This window comes from Odocoileus virginianus, chromosome 15 (genome assembly GCF_023699985.2).
Source record: "Odocoileus virginianus isolate 20LAN1187 ecotype Illinois chromosome 15, Ovbor_1.2, whole genome shotgun sequence".
Taxonomy (NCBI): Eukaryota; Metazoa; Chordata; class Mammalia; order Artiodactyla; family Cervidae; genus Odocoileus; species Odocoileus virginianus.
The window spans coordinates 16,204,425-16,221,955 of NC_069688.1; the positions used below are offsets into that span (position 1 = coordinate 16,204,425).

The window sequence follows — 17,531 nt, forward strand, 5'->3', positions numbered from 1 at the left end:
AAATGCTGCAGTAATTTTTAGAATTTGACAAACTGATTCTGAAGTCCATGTAGAAGAAAAATATACAAGAATTGCTTAAAAGTCTTAAAACACAATAATGTTAATATGGTGAAGTAATTTATTATTTATTGAAACAACATAAAGCTAACTATATTCAAAATAATAAAGCACTTGCTTAGGCATAGACACTTAATTCAAGGAACTGAACTCAATAAATGAAACAACTAGTCTACAAGTCAGTGGGGAAATTATGCACTTACCAGCAATTGGTATTGAGGTAATTGTTATTTATTAGAAGAAAATAAATGTAACCCCATTGTGTGCCCACAGATGAATATAAATTTAAGACAATAGTTCCCACCAGAAAAATAAAAGTATTAAAAGAAAAAAATTAACTTATGAGTGTATATGTCCTTAGGGGTAAAGGAAAGCTTAGTAAGGAAGTTGTGAACAAAAAGATATAATGGAAAAATAAAATATCAGATAACATTATAAAACAATGAAACAAGCAAACTAAAAATTATTTGAATGGAAAAAGGCAACTTAATTTAAAAGGACAATGACCAACTGGGAAAAACATTTGCTACACATACACAAAAAAGTGTAATACTCTTAAGATACAGGTAGCTCTTCAAATTACTATGAACAATGTATAGCACAAGGAAAATTGATATTCAGGAGAATGGGGAAAAAAGGCAACAATAAAATAAAACTTTTGGCCCTTCAGATTGATAATCCTATTAACACCCAATGCCCATGAGACTGCTAGGAAAGCAACATGCACACACTCAAGAGCAATGATGAGTCTAAAAACTTCTGTTATGTTTTGGGAAATAAATCTGGCTATATTCTTTTAATGCTGGGAAAGATTGAGGGCAAGAAGAGAAGGGGGCGACAGAGGATAAGATGGTTGGATGGCATCACTGACTCAATGGACATGAGTTTGAGCAAATGCAGGGAGATAGTGAAGGACAGGGAAGCCTGGCATACTGTAGTTCATGGGGTTGCAAAGAGTCAGACACAACTTAGTGACTGAATAACAATAACAATATTCTTTTAAACTACAAGTGTGCATAACATTTAATCAAGCACCTCACTCCTAGAAAATTATTTTTCAGAAAATACTGACAAGTGTATAAAGGTACTCTTTTCAAACAGGAACTTGGTTTGTTGTCTCCTGAATACAATAGGCAAGTATCCAGAAAACCAGGGGGGCAATTTGGGGCAATTTGGGCTCTTGCACATAAACGTGCTTTGCTTTTGATGTTTCTTTTTCTCTGTACCAGAAAACCATAGGAGGAGAAAAGTCAATAAAGTTGAGTGAGCCTTACTCTCCTTAGTTAAAAGAAATGCGAGTAAGAAAGGGGAGAGGGGGACTAAGCAAAGAGAAACAGAATGTGAAGGACTCAGGCAGGGAGATCAGGTTTTGCAGTTCAGTAAGGATCTTTGGCTGAGTCTGTACTGAACAAATGTGTAAAATGACCCTAACTTCTAGATCATCTACGAGCATGCAGTTGAGGTCCCTGTGCTATATAGCAGCTTCCCTCTAGCTATCTATTTTAGACATAAATGGCAACCCACTCCAGCATTCTTGCCTGGGAAATCACAAGGGCAGAGGAGTCTGTACAGTTCACGGTGTCACAAAGAGTTGGACATGACTAACAAACACAATGATGACCTTAGTGAAGGACAGAGAAGCCTGGCGTGCTGTAGTCCACAGGGTTGCAGAGTTGGACAGGACTTAGCGACTGAACGATGAACAAGTAATGACATTGGGCTTCCCTGGTGCCTCAGCAGTACAGAATCCATGTGCCCGTGCAGGAGACACAGGAGACTCGGGTTCAGCCCCTGGGTCGGGAAGATCCCCTGGAAGAGGAAAGGGCAACCCATTCCAGTATTCTTGCTTGAAAAATCCCATGGACAGAGGAGTCTGGCAGGCTATAGTCCATGGGGTCGCAAAGAGTTAGACACGACTTAGCGACTAAACAACAACAATAACAACAACAAAGTGATAACCCCCAGGGGTGTAATGGGGGTGGTGGTAATGGGTGTAATGGGGGAGGGAGGCTCAAGAAGGAAGGGATATATGTATGTATATATATAACTAATTCATTCTGTTGTACAGCAGAAAGTAACACAACATTGCAAAGCAATTATACTCAAAAAAAAAATAATAATAATAACCCTTGTTCCCTGCCATTTTGTAACTGTATGGGGAAGAAAAGACAAATGCACACATCCAGCAAGATACTAATGAAACATCCATAACGGGTTAGTGGAAGAGCAGTCATGGGATAAATATAAGCAAATTTCAGGAGAGACTCAATAGCTTTATCATGAGTACTGTTTCAAAGCAGATTCATTTGTCTCCACCTGCTGATGTTTTACAAAGGAGGAACAGGAAGCTGGGAGTCAGAGTGGTAAAGAAAGGGTCTAAAAATAAATCTGTCCCTTTATTCCTGTAACATGTCTGATTCAGCACTTTTGCCCCCTAGGTTTTCCTTGGAGGTGCAAGAGTGTTCCTTTCTTCGACAAAAGGTCCATTTTCTTCACTTTTCCTCAGTCTTTTATTTGTCTTACTGGTCACAAGTAATGAGAACAAAACATCTGCTCTTTATTGAGTGTTTACTGGGTGTCAGGGACCTTGCCAAGCATTTTATATAAGTGGCCTTCTCCAGTTTTCACAACAGCCCTGCGAGATTCATATTTTTTATATTTTATAGATTAAGGAAACTTAGAGACTCAAAGTTATTAATACCTTGGGATGGAACTTACCACTATCACATGGCAGCAATGGTCTTCAAACCTGTGTTGAACTCCAGAGCATACAATGTGCTTAAATACGTTGTTAGCCTACTACCTTAAAGACAGAACATTTTGGAATATAGGTCACTGTGGTTTTTACTGCAGTCTTACTTCTCTGCTTCACATCTTGACTTTTATTTTTTTTTGTCTTGTGATTAAGGTCTTCTCAGGTGACTCAGAGGTAAAGAATCTGCCTGCCAGTGCAGGAGACACAGGTTCGATCTCTGAGTCAAGAAGATCCCCTGGAGAAGGAAATGGCAACCCAATACAGCATTCTTGCCTGGCAAATCCCATGCACAGAAGACCCTGGTGGGCTACAGTCCATGGAGTCACAAAGTCAGATGTGTGACTAGGCCTATAGATTACGGTTAATTTGCATGCCTTTTACCTCAAGAGTTGACAAACACTCTCTACTGTTCTTTGCTTTTAGAGGATCTACATTCAAAAATGCTATCATAGATGCAGGAAGTAAAAGTAATATGAAAGTGTGTAGAAGTTGGTCCTTTGTGAAGGAGAGATTTGATTTGCCTTTGTCTTTGTTTCTGTCAAGGAAAGACTGAGGACCCACAATGCCTTGACTGGTTTTGATGCCTATTAGATGGATTTCTCCTGAAGAGTTTAGATAATCTCTGATATTTATATAGTGGCAATCATATCCCTGGCACTTAGGAATAGCCAGAAAGAGATTAGATAAAAGACTCTTAAGAGATTAGTGTAATGTAACCCAGACTTTGATGCATCTGTTCTCTGCTGGCTTTCCAAGTCCCGCCCACATGCTATTTTTCCCAGGAAATACAAGGGGCAATTTTAGGATCTTCTACTAGGATTGTTTTTTTCTGTTCCATTGTTTTGAATATTATTGTTTTGGTGCCTAGATCTTCCTTGACATAAAATGTTTAAACACTCAGTTTTGTTTTCTTTCTTTCTTTATTTTTAATTTTTTAAAATTTATTTTAATTGGAGGCAATTAAATTCACTATCATCATACAAGGGCTCTTTAGAAATATCCCAAACTATGACCACTACTGAGATAGACCTCCAACTCAATCATTTTTTTAAAGAAAGAAAAATATATGATTAATTAATTCCACCTCCTAATCCTCAGACTCCACTCACATTTTTCTAGAACACTCCATTTCTCTTCAACCTATTCTGCAACTCTTCAAACAAGAATAACTGGGGCAAAAAGAATGCCTGATGATTGGGTGAAAGTGTTGGGATAGAGAGGAAGCCTTTGCACATTCCTTTGATTATTTTTACTGATTGCCCAACATTCCTTTTTAAAGACAGCTCCATTTCTTAAAAGCCTGAGAATGATTGCTTATGCTAATCCTAATGCATATCTAAGCATATTGGCCACTTGGCCCAGTTTCTGTGTTTGAAACTGAATGCACATTGAAACCTACCAGGTCTCTGCCTGCTCTCCACTCTCTCAAACACCCATAAAGACACGTACACACAGATTTCTTCTTGGTCAGTATGTGTTCCCGAAGGTTCAAAAACATCCCCTTAAAATACCCACATACACGTTTCTAAACCACTAGTACCCTTCCTGGTGTCAGAGGAGTGCATTCCCTCCACAGGCTTTTCTTACAAAGATATTTTTTTTAAGTATATTTATCTTGCTTTACAACCAGTTTCTCCTATAAAAGATATTTAGTTTTATGCCCAATTTATATTTTATAATCTCAATCCATGGAGCATTTCCTATATGAGATGATGTCTTTAATGAAATGTATGACATAAATTTTGAAAATCTACTGATATTATAATTGCAACATTCAGTTGGCTTCTCCTTTGATAATTGGCCACCTCTTCACTTTCATTTTCAATATTATTAACTAGTATTTGTCAAAACAAGTAAAGTTACTAAAAGGAATGTAAAACCGCTGAAAGAAAATTATTCTGAACATTCTCTTAGAAAGTGATGAAGGCAAAACACAATTGCCCCCTCTGAGGTTTGAACTCAGGACCTTCAGATTATGAGACTGATGCGCTGCCTACTGCGCTAAGGAGGCAAGTTGGAATTAGGGCTCTCTGTGGACACTCCTCACAAACAAGCATTTTCCTTTGAAGCCTGAAAACTGGTAGACTATTAGAATTATCAATCTTTTTTTATTGCTTTCAAAGTACATTTCAACAATTGGCTCAAAGTGTTTTTCAAAATTGAAGCTGCTTTAATTATACAGAATTTTCTAGTGTAGAGACACAATATACCAAGATAAAGCTAACCAGTGTTTTTTACATGTGTGCTCAGTTAAGTCCTGCTCTTGGGACCCTATGGATGGTGGCCCACTTGGAATTCTCCAGGCAAGAATACTGGAGTGGGTTGCCATTTCCTCCTGCAAGGGATCTTCCTGACCCAGGGATTGAACCTGTGTCTCCTATGGCCAATGCAGGAGCATTCTTTACTACTGAGCCACCTGGGAAGCCCTCTCTTTATGTGACCGTTCTCTTATATTAGAGCTTCTGTTGTGGCTCAGCTGGTAAAGAATCTGACTGCAATGTGGGAGACCTGGGTTTGATCCCTGGGTTGGGAAGAAAGGCTAGCCACTTCGGTATTCTGGCCTAGAAAATTCCATGACTGTATAGTCCATTGGGTTGCAAAAAGTCAGACGTGACTTTCACTTTCTCTTCTATTAAGCCCCTTGCCCTTAAAGATCCAGGAAAGGATGAAGGAAATGGTAGGAATATTTTGAAAGAGGGTGGACTGCAAAATGTTGCTTATTGTTCTGATATTTAATATAATTTAACTGAGAAGAATATAGCTGCATTTTGTTCTGGCAAACAACAGCATTTTCTTGAAGACCTGTAACATGAATTGCTACCACGGTTCTAGCTGAACAACCATGCCATTGCAAGCAGGTCACAAAGGGTGATTTCTGCAACCTTCTAAAGCTGTTAGTAGTTTTGAATGATTTTTCCATGCAAATCTCCGCTTTCCCTACTGACTAGTTATGATGAAAAGAGACTGCTTTTAGTCCTTGTAGGTGAAAGAATCAACTGGGTGCAAACCTAGGCAGCCAGAACAAAGAAACACAGGCTGGCAGAACTGGGTGGAGTGAGGGAGTTTATTTTTAATATCTCTGTAGGGCCATTTGTGTGTTAGATCTAAGCACAATGCGAAGTTAACTTCAAGAAAAAGGACATTGATTTAAAAAAAAACTACCATTACTTATTTAATTTGCATATCTATACCTCTTGAAGAATAATTTAACTTTAGGAAACAGAGCATTAATTGTCCAAATTTTAATCAGCAGCTATCAGAGTTGTCATTTTTTAAGATATCAGTTCTATATTTACTCACAATAATCCTTTCAAGAGCTCTGAAAAGCAATGGAGAAACAGACATAGAGAACAGACTTATGGACACGTGGAGAGGGGAAGGGAGGGTGAGATATATGAAGAGAGTAACATGGAAACTTACATTACCATGTGTAAAAGGGATAGCCAATGGAAATGTGCTGTATGTCTCAGGGAACTCAAGGGGCTCTGTATCAGCCTACAGGGGTGGGATGGGGAAGAGATGGGATGGAGGTGAAAGAGGAGGGGACATATGTCCAGCTATGGCTGATTCATGTTGATGTTTGACAGAAAACAACAAAATTCTGTAAAAGCAATTTTCCTTCTATCAAAAAAAAAAAGCTCTGAAAAGTTACCAAAGCCTATGTTGTCCAGAGGGCAGGTAGGACAATTTTTGTTAGCTGAAAGGAAGAAAAATAACCAGATAACCATAGATGGCCATAACACTGTGTAAAACACAGCTGCTTTGAATACAAAATATAAAACACCAGAAATAGATTAGAGGGAGGGAAAAGAGAGTCAATAAAGGCACTCGACTGAGGAAAGACATCCTACCAGACAAAAGGACGACATTGTGTTCAGGTGCTTTTTTATTCCTGAGAAGAACAGATTTATCAAACTATCATGTTAAGGATAAAAATCACAACCACGACACAATCAAAAGTTTCTGTTGTTTGTGAAGGCAAACTTAACAAAGTTGACTGGTCAAGGCACTTAAGGTTTTGTCTGTTGAACTAGAGTGTAAGCTCCTGTAGGTCAGGAATTACAGCAATTATTTTTTTCTGCCCGTCTCCTTTAGAAGGTACGGGAAAGATGCTATCTGCCTCACAGAACTATAAAATGGCCCTGCTGAATCCGTTCTCACTCAGGTCCCTCGACACACTTCTGAATGGGGGCAGAGGGCAAATTGGACATCAAAGAGTTGCCAAAGGCTTTTCTGCCGTGGAAGGCTGAGGAGCTCTGGATGATTCTTTGATCTTTGTTTCCCTCCCCCACCCCCCTCTGCCCCCACACATACCTCACATCAGTCTTCCCTAGACCCCACCCTGTGTCTCTGCTCTCCTCAGCTGCTCTCACAGAAGACCCCTGACATCCTGGTCCGCATTAAGGAACGAAACTAAACAAGAGTGCAAACAATCAACCTTCTAATCCAGACAAGCTGCTGTCATAGCCTTTGGCTCCCTTATCTGAACAGAGAAAACATTTGGTGAAACCTTTTAAATCTCAGTTTAAAAAAAAAAAATCAGGGGCAGTTTTTTCTTTTTTTTTTTTACCCCCCCCCCCCCTTCATTTTATATAGAACCCAGATTCTACTGCTCTCTCTGGCTCACCTGCGAAAGAATCAAGAGGGAAAGTTTCTAAGATATTAAATCTGAAGTATATACATCTAGGTATAGAATTCTTGAAAATCTTTAAAAATTAAAGATTGTCTACTGTAAGCAAATCTGTTCTGAAAGTGCAGCATTTCATGCACTGTAATGTACAAGCAGGGTTTCTTTGGAGAACAAACTGATAAGCTTGTTAAAAAAAAAAAAAAGCTATGTAAATGTTAGAATCTCTTACATACTGGAACACACAATAAGAGTAGTTGAAAATAAACTTCAGTTTCATCAAGAGAGGCTTGGTTCAAAACAAAAGATAGTCTAACATGTATAAGATATTTTAGAATCTACTCTAATGAAAGAGAATATGCAATCACTAGCTTTGATGTTTTAGATTTCAAATGCCTAGAGGAAGGGAACTGAACCCCCTGACCTTCTAAGGACTCTGCTCAGTGTGGGAAGCTCATTCCAGTTCTGGAATCAGCAGATGGTGTCCACCCTGGGTTGAGTCCCTAAGTCAAATCTGGTACAGCATCACTCAAGTATGTTCTGCTAAGTAGTGGTTGCATAGCCTCATCATCAATACTTCACCCCCCCCCCCCCACAAATCAAATATTGGTTAGCTTAATTTTACTTCAACTGACATGCATAGAGAATCTTCTATGTGCCAAGTTCCATTATTGGTGTACCGGTAGATATAAGAAAGAATAGAGCAAAACTGAAAAATTCATCTCAAATTATATTTACAACTGGAGTTTTGTCCTCTGGCCTTTTCTACTATATGAGAATTGAAAGGGTCATAGAAGGCTCATCATATATGACAACCAGTTCTTCTTTTTAGGCTTATGGAGAAACTGGATTACTGGATTACTTTAACAGATCTGGGCTTTTTTATTTTTTTTAACTTTAAAAAAATTACTTTTAATTAAGCTGGGCTTAATTTCTAGGCAGGGAGATGTTTTAAATCAGATAAAATAGTCTAGTATGTTCATCTCTAAATGAGTCTAAAGCTTTTCCCTTTGTTACATCCTGATTATGCTGGCATTTTTTAGCCATTAAATGTAGATAGTCCCCAAAGTGCTACCCTCAGTCTTCAGATAGAAAAAAAGAGAGGTTTTTTTTTCTTGTTGTTTCACATTCCATCTATTACCACCTTAAAGCAAATGATCTCTCTTTCCCAGATCTCAGATATCTAAACTTTTTACTTCCCAGTTCTTTCCTCAGGCATCCCCTTCACCTAATGCTGACCCTTACTACCTTGACTAAAGTGACTATTTCCTGCCACTCACCCCAAATCCCCTTATCATGCCCTTTTTCATAAGTCTTAAATATACTAAATAGTTCAATTATTATCTATTTTTTTTATATTCTACCCTCTTCCCACCTGTTATAGAATGTAAACTCGTGGAGAGCAGGGGTTTTGTCTATTTTGTGTCTGCTGTATATCAAGTGTCTTAGAAAACTTTCTGGCACATAATGTGTGTGTGTTAGTTGCTTAGTCATGTTCGATTATTTGAGACTCCATGGACTGTAGCCCACCAGGCTCCCCTGTCCATGGGATTCTACAGGCAAGAATAGTGGATGCCATTGAATAGGGTTGCCAGTTCCTTCTCTCTGGCACACTATTCTTTGAATATATGAACAAATCAACTCCAACTTCTAAATCAGATATTTCCTTTTATGTGTCTTATTTTCTTACTAGGTTCAAAGTTTGAGTTCCATGGCTAACTCATTTTCTGCTTTTCTACAAATAGCCTGTGAGCCAACATGTCTAACTCATTTTCTGCTTTTCTACAAATATCCTATGAGTCAACATGTGTTGACCATGCTTCATTAATGGCGATTCTCATGTCTTTCCCTTGAATTCTATTTCTATTGCCAGAAACCTAGCTGAAATCCCCACATTTTCTTTCCTGGTTGAACACAACAGCCTCCTAACTGGTTTCCTTTTCTCTAGCCTTTCCCATTTATAACTCATTTTATACATTGCTGCCTTCCTAAAACATAACCTTGACTATGTGATGGCAGTTCATTGATTCTTTCATCAAATATTAAGAGCAAATATATGTCAGGCAAGGATTGAAAATTCGGAAAAATCTCTTCATTTGTAAAGTTTGTATTCTAAACTCTTTAGTCCTCAGTGACTCCCCATTGTTTACAAAGAAAAGTCTGAACTATTATTTTGACATCAAGACTCCCCAACCAGATCTCATTAACCTTCTTATCTTCATTCCCATCACAACCTTCTATGTGTTTGTACACTAGTCAAATCAGACCATGAAATGTCAATTTTGTTCCATATTTCTGAGTTCACACTGGCTTGCTGTAGTTGTTTAGTCTGATTCTTTTGCAACCCCATGGACTGTAACCTGCCAAGCTTCCCTGTCCATGGGATTTCCCAGGCAACTATACTGGAGTGTTTTGCCATTTCCCTCTCCAGGGGATCTTCCCAACCCAAGGATCGAACCCAAGTCTCCTTCATTGGCAGGCAGGTTCTTTACCACTGAACCACCAGGGAAGCCCTCACACTAGCCATTGTGTAACAGAGGCTCAGTTGCTGATTCTCTGTATCCTGTAAGGATTCTACGCATATTTGACTCCACCATTTCCATGAATTCTCTGATTTGCTTCCATTACTTGAAAAAGATCTCATCTATTTTTCTTTTTGTCTATTTTTACCTCTTCAAAGATATATATCATGTAATACATTGTATGCTCACTATTAGTCTATAGGTCTCACCTACCACAACAGATTAGAACCTCTTTGAGGTCACGGAGCCTGCCTCTGTTTTCTTGGACTTATGCCTACTGCCCTGCCTTTCAAGGCACTTAACAATGTTTTCTGCATAGGCAAAACAAAGGATATCTTTTCTCTCTTCTACTCTATATTATACTCACTTTAAACTCAATCTTAGAGATAATTTTCCATCTCTGAGTAAACATCACAATATCCCAGACCATATATCCTGACAGAATGGTGAGAATCTGAGTATGCAAGTCAAAAGACTTGGGCTTTATTATGGCTTTATGGTGTACCTTGAACAAATTACTTTTCCTCTATGCCCCATTTTCTCAAAATAAAGATAGGCAAATAATTAATACTTACTTAATACGTGAATGTTATATAGAATATATGACAATCAGCACATCATTTGACACTCATCTAATGATCAGTTCAGTTCAGTTCAGTCTCTCTGTTGTGTCTGACTCTTTGCGACCCCATGGACTGCAGCACACCAGTCTTCCCTGTCCATCAGTTGCTCAAATGCTCAAATTCATGTCCATTGAGTCAGTGATGTCATCCAACCATCTCATCCTCTGTCATCCCCTCTTCCTCCTGCCTTCAATCTTTCCCAGCATCAGGGTCTTTTCCTATGAGTCAGTTCTTCAAATCAGGTGCCAAAGTATTGGAGTTACAGCTTCAGCATCAGTCCTTCCAGTGAATAGTGTTTATTATTACTGAACAAATAGAGTTTCAGGGTTACCTCTTTACTCACCACTCCCTTCCTTTCTCCATAGTTCTTACTCTTGATTCCATGATGCCACACTCTATCCAATTCCTGCTCCCTTGCCACAAGCAAACAAACAACCTCCCTTTTGTTCCCATTCAGGACATATGCATCCAATATAAGCTAGTTTAAACCTCATTTTTTTCATGAAACCTTGAAAAACCATGAACTCTTGGTTTTTTCAACCTATATTGAGTTTACTCTTCTTTGAACTGTCATAACACTTGGGACGATGTACACATCCCATTCTTTCTAGATACCTGCTGTAATTAGTCATTGGCCTATTCATTACATGATATTAGAGAGTAAGGAAATATCTATAATAAATTACTCCATAAATTATATTTATTTTATATATTTTTATATACATGCATATATTCTCAATGATAATCTAGTACAGTGCTTTACAGTCATGTTAGAAAGTGTACGTGAGACTTAGGACCATGAGATATTTGTTACAAAGAGCTGGGTTTAAATCCTATCCATCATTTTGTTGTTGGTAGTCGTGGTTTTTTAAAGTAAGTGATCTTCAAAAAGCTACTTAAGGGAGGGGGGATCAGGATGGGGAACACATGTAAATCCATGGCTGATTCATGTCAATGTATGGCAAAAACCACTACAATACTGTGAAGTAATTAGCCTCCAACTAATAAAAATAAATGGGAAAAAAAAATGAAAAATAGAAAAGCTACTTAATCTTTTTGAGCCTCGTGTTTGTTCCTATGAACAATGGAATGGCAATGCTTACATTATTGGATAGGTGTTATAATTAAGATAAATGACACATGTATATAATACAATGTCTGAAACCCAGTAGACACTTCATACATAGAAATTGTGATCATCATTCTTACTACTATTATCAGCTAATTTATTCCTAGAAGAACTGGCATGAAGCAGAGATTAATCCATGAAACCAAAAATCTCCCTTTTACTGAAAACTGAAATTATTATATGCTATACAAAATATAAAATTTCTTTAGATGTGTATGTACATATTTCTTTTTCTTACTTTTTTCAGCAGATGTTTTTTCATGAGATTTTCAATATTTTTTGTAATGAGAATAAAAGCAAGAATCAAAGAAGGAAAAAAAAAGAGAGAAAGAAACTTGTTATTTTGTGTCTGGCCTTAATTTAAAAATCCCTTTTTTCAAACTGAAAATGTTTAGAAGGACAAACTCATTTTTTCCCATCAATAGGGTGCAGTAAATTTGTTCTGAAAAATGGAACCTTTTAAATGAGTATTTCCAAAAGCTCCCTGAAGTTCTTTATTGATTTAGAATCTTTTTTGCTATGTTGACAAGAGCCTTTGAGATAGGACTTAGAGACTTTTTAATGCCCAGATCTTGTGTGGAACAATAACAACAACTTAGCTTCTAAAATGCCACATTGTTGGTTTTCCACTGTTGAACTGAATGAATGTTAAGATGATGTCTACTTGCCTTGTATATATCTGAAGCAGGACAAGTAGGATATGGAAGAAAGAAACTGGTGTATTTCATTTTCAAGAGTTGGCTCATTAGAAATGCAGCAATGAGCTTGCTCTTTTCAAAAATTCTGAAGCTTACACTTACATTCATGGCCACTTCATCACAGAAGGTACGAGGAAAACTGGAGAGAGACCAATTCAAATATCCACCAACAAGGACTCTGTGATTCTCAGTGTTTAGAAAATAAAATCTAAAAAGTGTCAGCCGAACAGAGACAGAGCTTCAAGTATCTCTTGATTAGAAGATCAGAAGTATCTTGGTTTGAGATATATTCTACATCTACATACGTCATATTTCCTTTCATGTCACTTTATTGGTCACAAGATTTCAAAGTCTCCCACTGAGTGATAATTTCCTATTCTTCTATAACTTTCATTCAAACAATGGCTTGGCTTCTTTACGTATCAGATAACTAGGTAAAATGTTACCAGAGTACCTCTACCATTAAAATTTTTGCCATGAAAAGATTTCTGATCATGCAATGGTTTGAAATCCATCTGTACTTCATACTAGATATGTTATCATAACCAATTCCTTTGCCTTATCTGGGTTCTATTTTTCTTATCTGCTGGTGATCCATCAGATCCACAGCATTACAAGGCAGCTTTACAGTGAGTGCTAAAGGAGAAATCTAAGTAAAGGATTTGGGAAAAAAAGAGAGAATCCTATCATCTGGTACACTCTGGAAGGTTTCAAAAAGGAAATAATTTGAGTTGGGCTTGGAGAGATGATATAAAGATATTTAATCACTGGAAAGAAGACAGGGATTTCCAACCAGGAGAGATAGTGGAACTCAGTTAACACTAACTCAGGCTAGCTAAAGAAGTGAATTCAAGTAAGAGACTAGGGAAAGGCACTTGAATCCCTGAACTTACAGCCAAAAATATTAGGGTTTTATTTATGAACAAGTTTGATTTTGAATTCAGATATACTTCAGTTTGGATCTTGACTTTGCCAATTTCCAGGGACCAGAATCTATACAAATTATTTGGCCATTGTGAATTTCAGTTTCTCAAACTAACTTTCAAGAATGTTGGTGAAATTAGAAAAGATAAGAAGGTAATATTTTTAGCACATTACATGCTACATATTCTGATTGTTTGATATCAACCTTCTGTTAACAAGTCCAAGCTCACTCTGCTCACCACACACTAAGTCAATGAATCTGAGATGAAGTGTTGGGACTAGGAAGGGACTTTATTCAGGAGCCAGCTGACTGAGAGGATGGCAGGCTAGCACCTCAAAATAACCATCTTGTTGGGGCCTGGTTGCCAGGTCCTTTTATGGATCAGAGATGGGGTGGAGTGGGAGGTGAGGAAACAAAGCAAAAAGACCTGCAAACATCTCTTAGAATGGCAAGTCTCAGATAGGGGGATGTGTTAGTCCCACTTGCTTACAGTTATTTCATGTGTGGTGTGAAATGGAACACCTCCTCTCATATCAACAAACAAAGATGTCACATCTATCTGAGATTCCAGCCTCCACAAATGTGAATTTTTGGGCCTTGCTGGTAAGCAGCAGACAGGGGCACTGGGTGCTTGCCATTTGCTACACAAACAATTCAAGAATGTCACAGTCCTTCACATGTGAGCAGGGTAAGATTATCTCCCTGAGGCAGGCCATTATGTATGCTTATATTAACCAAAGGTTATTGATATTGAGGAAACATCAATAACTTCAGATATGCAGATGATATCACACTTACAGCAGAAAGTAAAGAGGAAATAAAGAACCTCTTGATGAAGGTGAAAGAGGAGAGTGAAAAAGCTGGCTTAAAATTCAGCATGCAAAAGACAAAGATCATGGCATCCAGTCCCATCACCTCATGGCAAATAGATGGGGAAACAGTGGAAACTGACAGACTTTATTCTCTTGGGCTCCAAAATAACTGCAGATGGTGACTGCAGCCATGAAATTAACACACACTTGCTTCTTGGAAGAAAAGTGATGACCAACCTAGACAGTATATTGAAAAGCAGAGACATTACTATGCTAACAAAGGTCTGTATAGTCAAAGCTATGGTTTTTCCAGTAGTCATGTTTGGATGTGAGAGTTGGACTATAAAGAAAACTGAGAGCCAAAGAATTGATGCTTTTGAACTGTGGTGTTGGAGAAGACTCTTGAAAGTCCCTTGGACTGCAAGGAGATCCAACCAGTCCATCTTAAAGGAAATCAGTCCTGAATATTCATTGGAAGGACTGATGCTGAAGCTGGAACTCCCACACTTTGGCCACCTGATGTGAAGAACTGACTCATTTGAAAAGACTCTGATGCTGGGAAAGATTGAAGGCAGGAGGAAAAGGGACGACAGAGGATGAGATGTTTTGATGGTGTCGCCGACTCTATGGACATGAGTTTGAGCAGGCTCCGGGAGTTGGTGACGGACAGGGAAGCCTGGCATGCTGGAGTTCATGGAGTTGCAGAGTCAGACATGACTGAGTGACTGAACTGACTGACTGAAGATAAGACTCTGGGACGCTGGTCATGTCAACACCATTCATTCAGATGACATAAGACAGTTAAAGCACAACACCTGGAAAAAGTAGTAAGCACACAGAAAGAGCCACCTATAAATTCTCTCCAATTGACAGCTACTTCTACAAATGTGAAATTGCTTTTGTTAGTATCAACATATACTAACACAGACAAAATATAAAACACTGAAAAATAAAAATCATTCCTAATCACACAATCTGAAATTTTAAATGATTACCATTTGATCATATTCTCTCATATATTTTGTTTTAAAAAACATGCACTCACTTTTGCATCAGCTAAAAAATGTCCATGTGTAATGTTCCCATTCTCTTAATACCTATTTAAGTTACAAATACTGACTTTGGGGGGACAGGTGACTGGATCAGTTAATGGCGTATCTTAGAGCCTAAAATAAACTCTGAAGAACTGCAGAAATGTGACACATTGGGCAGAAGACTGCACAGATCTGTTTTTATTTAACTTCCCCATAAGAACATCAGGTTTTGGACGTGTCTCTAGACTAAGAATATTTCCCCACACTCTAAAACTGTTCCTGCCCATCTGCCTTCTACCCCTTCTCAGAGTCAAAATAGGAGTAGAGAATCCGTTCTCTTGGGTTGAATCTTGGTCTTAGGTAAAATTATAAAGAACAATTAGCAAAGGAATAAGCTCTGAAATGTAGCGGTCTAGACTTGGTGTTGAACCTTACTTTGGACAAAATCTTAATATATTTTTCTTTTATCAGCAAATGTGCTCAGCAACCTTTGTAAGAGTATGTAAATGGAATTCAACTAAAATAGAATGAATTTAGCTTTATTTATTAAATGACTGGAATCTGGCTTTTTATATATTGTTTAAAAATAGGCATTGGCATGTTTCTCAGCTGTATCATATAGCATAATGGCAAACTGTTCTAATATAACTGCTACTTCTTATGTGTAATGTGACTTTGGACAGTTGCTTAACCTCATTGTGCTTAGGCCTTGAAATGGGATAACAATAATACCTATCTCATAGGGATGGCATGGGTGAACTAAAATAACACATATATTATAAATAGTATCCACACAAAATATATGTGTGTGTGTATACATATATAAGGCTTCCCCAGGGGCTCAGCAGTAAACAATCCACCTACAAAGCAGGAGACACTAGAAGTACAGTTTTGACACCTGGGTTAGGAAGACCCCCTGGAGGAGGGCATGGCAACCCATCCCAATATTCTTGCCTGGAGAATCCCATGGACAGAGGAGCCCAGCAAGCTACAGTCCATAGGGTTGCAAAGAGTCGGACATGCTTAAAGCGACCTCCCACGTACACATGCACTTACATACATGGCGTTTTAAGTGTAGCACAAAATCAGCGCTATATAAACATTACCCTATCTATTTAAATATCATTTTTATAATTATTTCCCCTTTCATTTAGCAGTGCCCTTCCCATCATCTTTTTATCCTCTGAATTATATAATAAGCAAAACTCTCAGAAATCGATAGGAATTTCCCTGTGATTTTTAGCATTCATGTCCATTTTACAGTAGGCCACACATCTCTCTGTAAGACTGTTTGACCCATATCAGAGTTTCAGTGTAATACAACCAATAGTTACCAGTTAGATTTACACCCTGTCTTCTTCCCTGTTGGCAGACAGCCAATATAGATCACATAGCTATTTTCCCTGGCACTCATAGTTGAATCATTTGCTCAGGAGTTGAACTGAAGCATGATCATTCTAATTCAATCATAGGCCATCTGATTAGATCAGTGAGTCATTTGGTGAATGCCATGTGGACAACCCTGCTTGATAGAAACTAAGAGGGAAGCTTGGGGGCAGGGATGAGGGGTAGAGAGTATAGATGGGGAGGAAAGGGCTTAAAGATTTCTCTCCATAATTAAAGGAGATCCTGGGAGAAAATGTCTTTCTACTGAATCTTCTGTTCTGTTGAGTCTTTTTATTAAGTCTTCTGCCTAGAACCTATATAACATAGAAGTTTCCTTTTTCTGAAGTATGCCTCCCTCACTCTAAGTTTTTTAAAATCAAGAAGGGTAATTTACTAATCTTGGTATCACCATTCTACGTTCCCCACTACAGCTTCAATGCTCAAATTATCTGAACCTACTCTTTGAAGCCTTCACTGAGCCCAGTAGCATGAATAACTTCTTCCTCAGCTCAGTTCAGTTCAGTCACTCAGTCATGTCTGACTCTTTGCAACCCCATGAATCGCAGCATGCCAGGCCTCCCTGTCCATCACCAACTCCCAGAGTCTACCCAAACTCATGTCCATCGAGTTGGTGATGCCATCCAGCCATCTCACCCTCTGTCATCCTCTTCTCCTCCTGCCCCCAATCCCTCCCAGCATCAGGGTCTTTTCCAATGAGTCAACTCTTCGCATCAGGTGGCCAAAGTATTGGAATTTCAGCTTCAGCATCAGTCCTTCCAATGAACACCCAGGACTGGTCTCCTTTAGGATGGACTGGTTGGATCTCCTTGCAGTCCAAGGGACTTTCAAGAGTCTTCTCCAACACCACAGTTCAAAATCATCAATTCTTTGCTGCTCAGCTTTCTTTATAGTCCAACTCTCACATCCATACATGACTACTGGAAAAATCATAGCCTTGACTAG

At 38.4% G+C, this 17,531-nt stretch overlaps 1 long non-coding RNA gene and 1 other non-coding gene across 2 annotated transcripts in view; both read right to left on the reverse strand.

Annotated features, from left to right (window-relative positions):
- The window catches only part of LOC139038445 (uncharacterized), a 95,074-nt gene that overhangs the window by 49,449 nt on the left and 28,094 nt on the right, over nucleotides 1–17,531 (reverse strand). The gene's annotated exons all lie outside the window — the stretch shown is intronic.
- On the reverse strand, nucleotides 4,751–4,823 carry TRNAM-CAU (transfer RNA methionine (anticodon CAU)). The gene has a single exon. It is a non-coding gene; the product is annotated as a tRNA-Met (tRNA).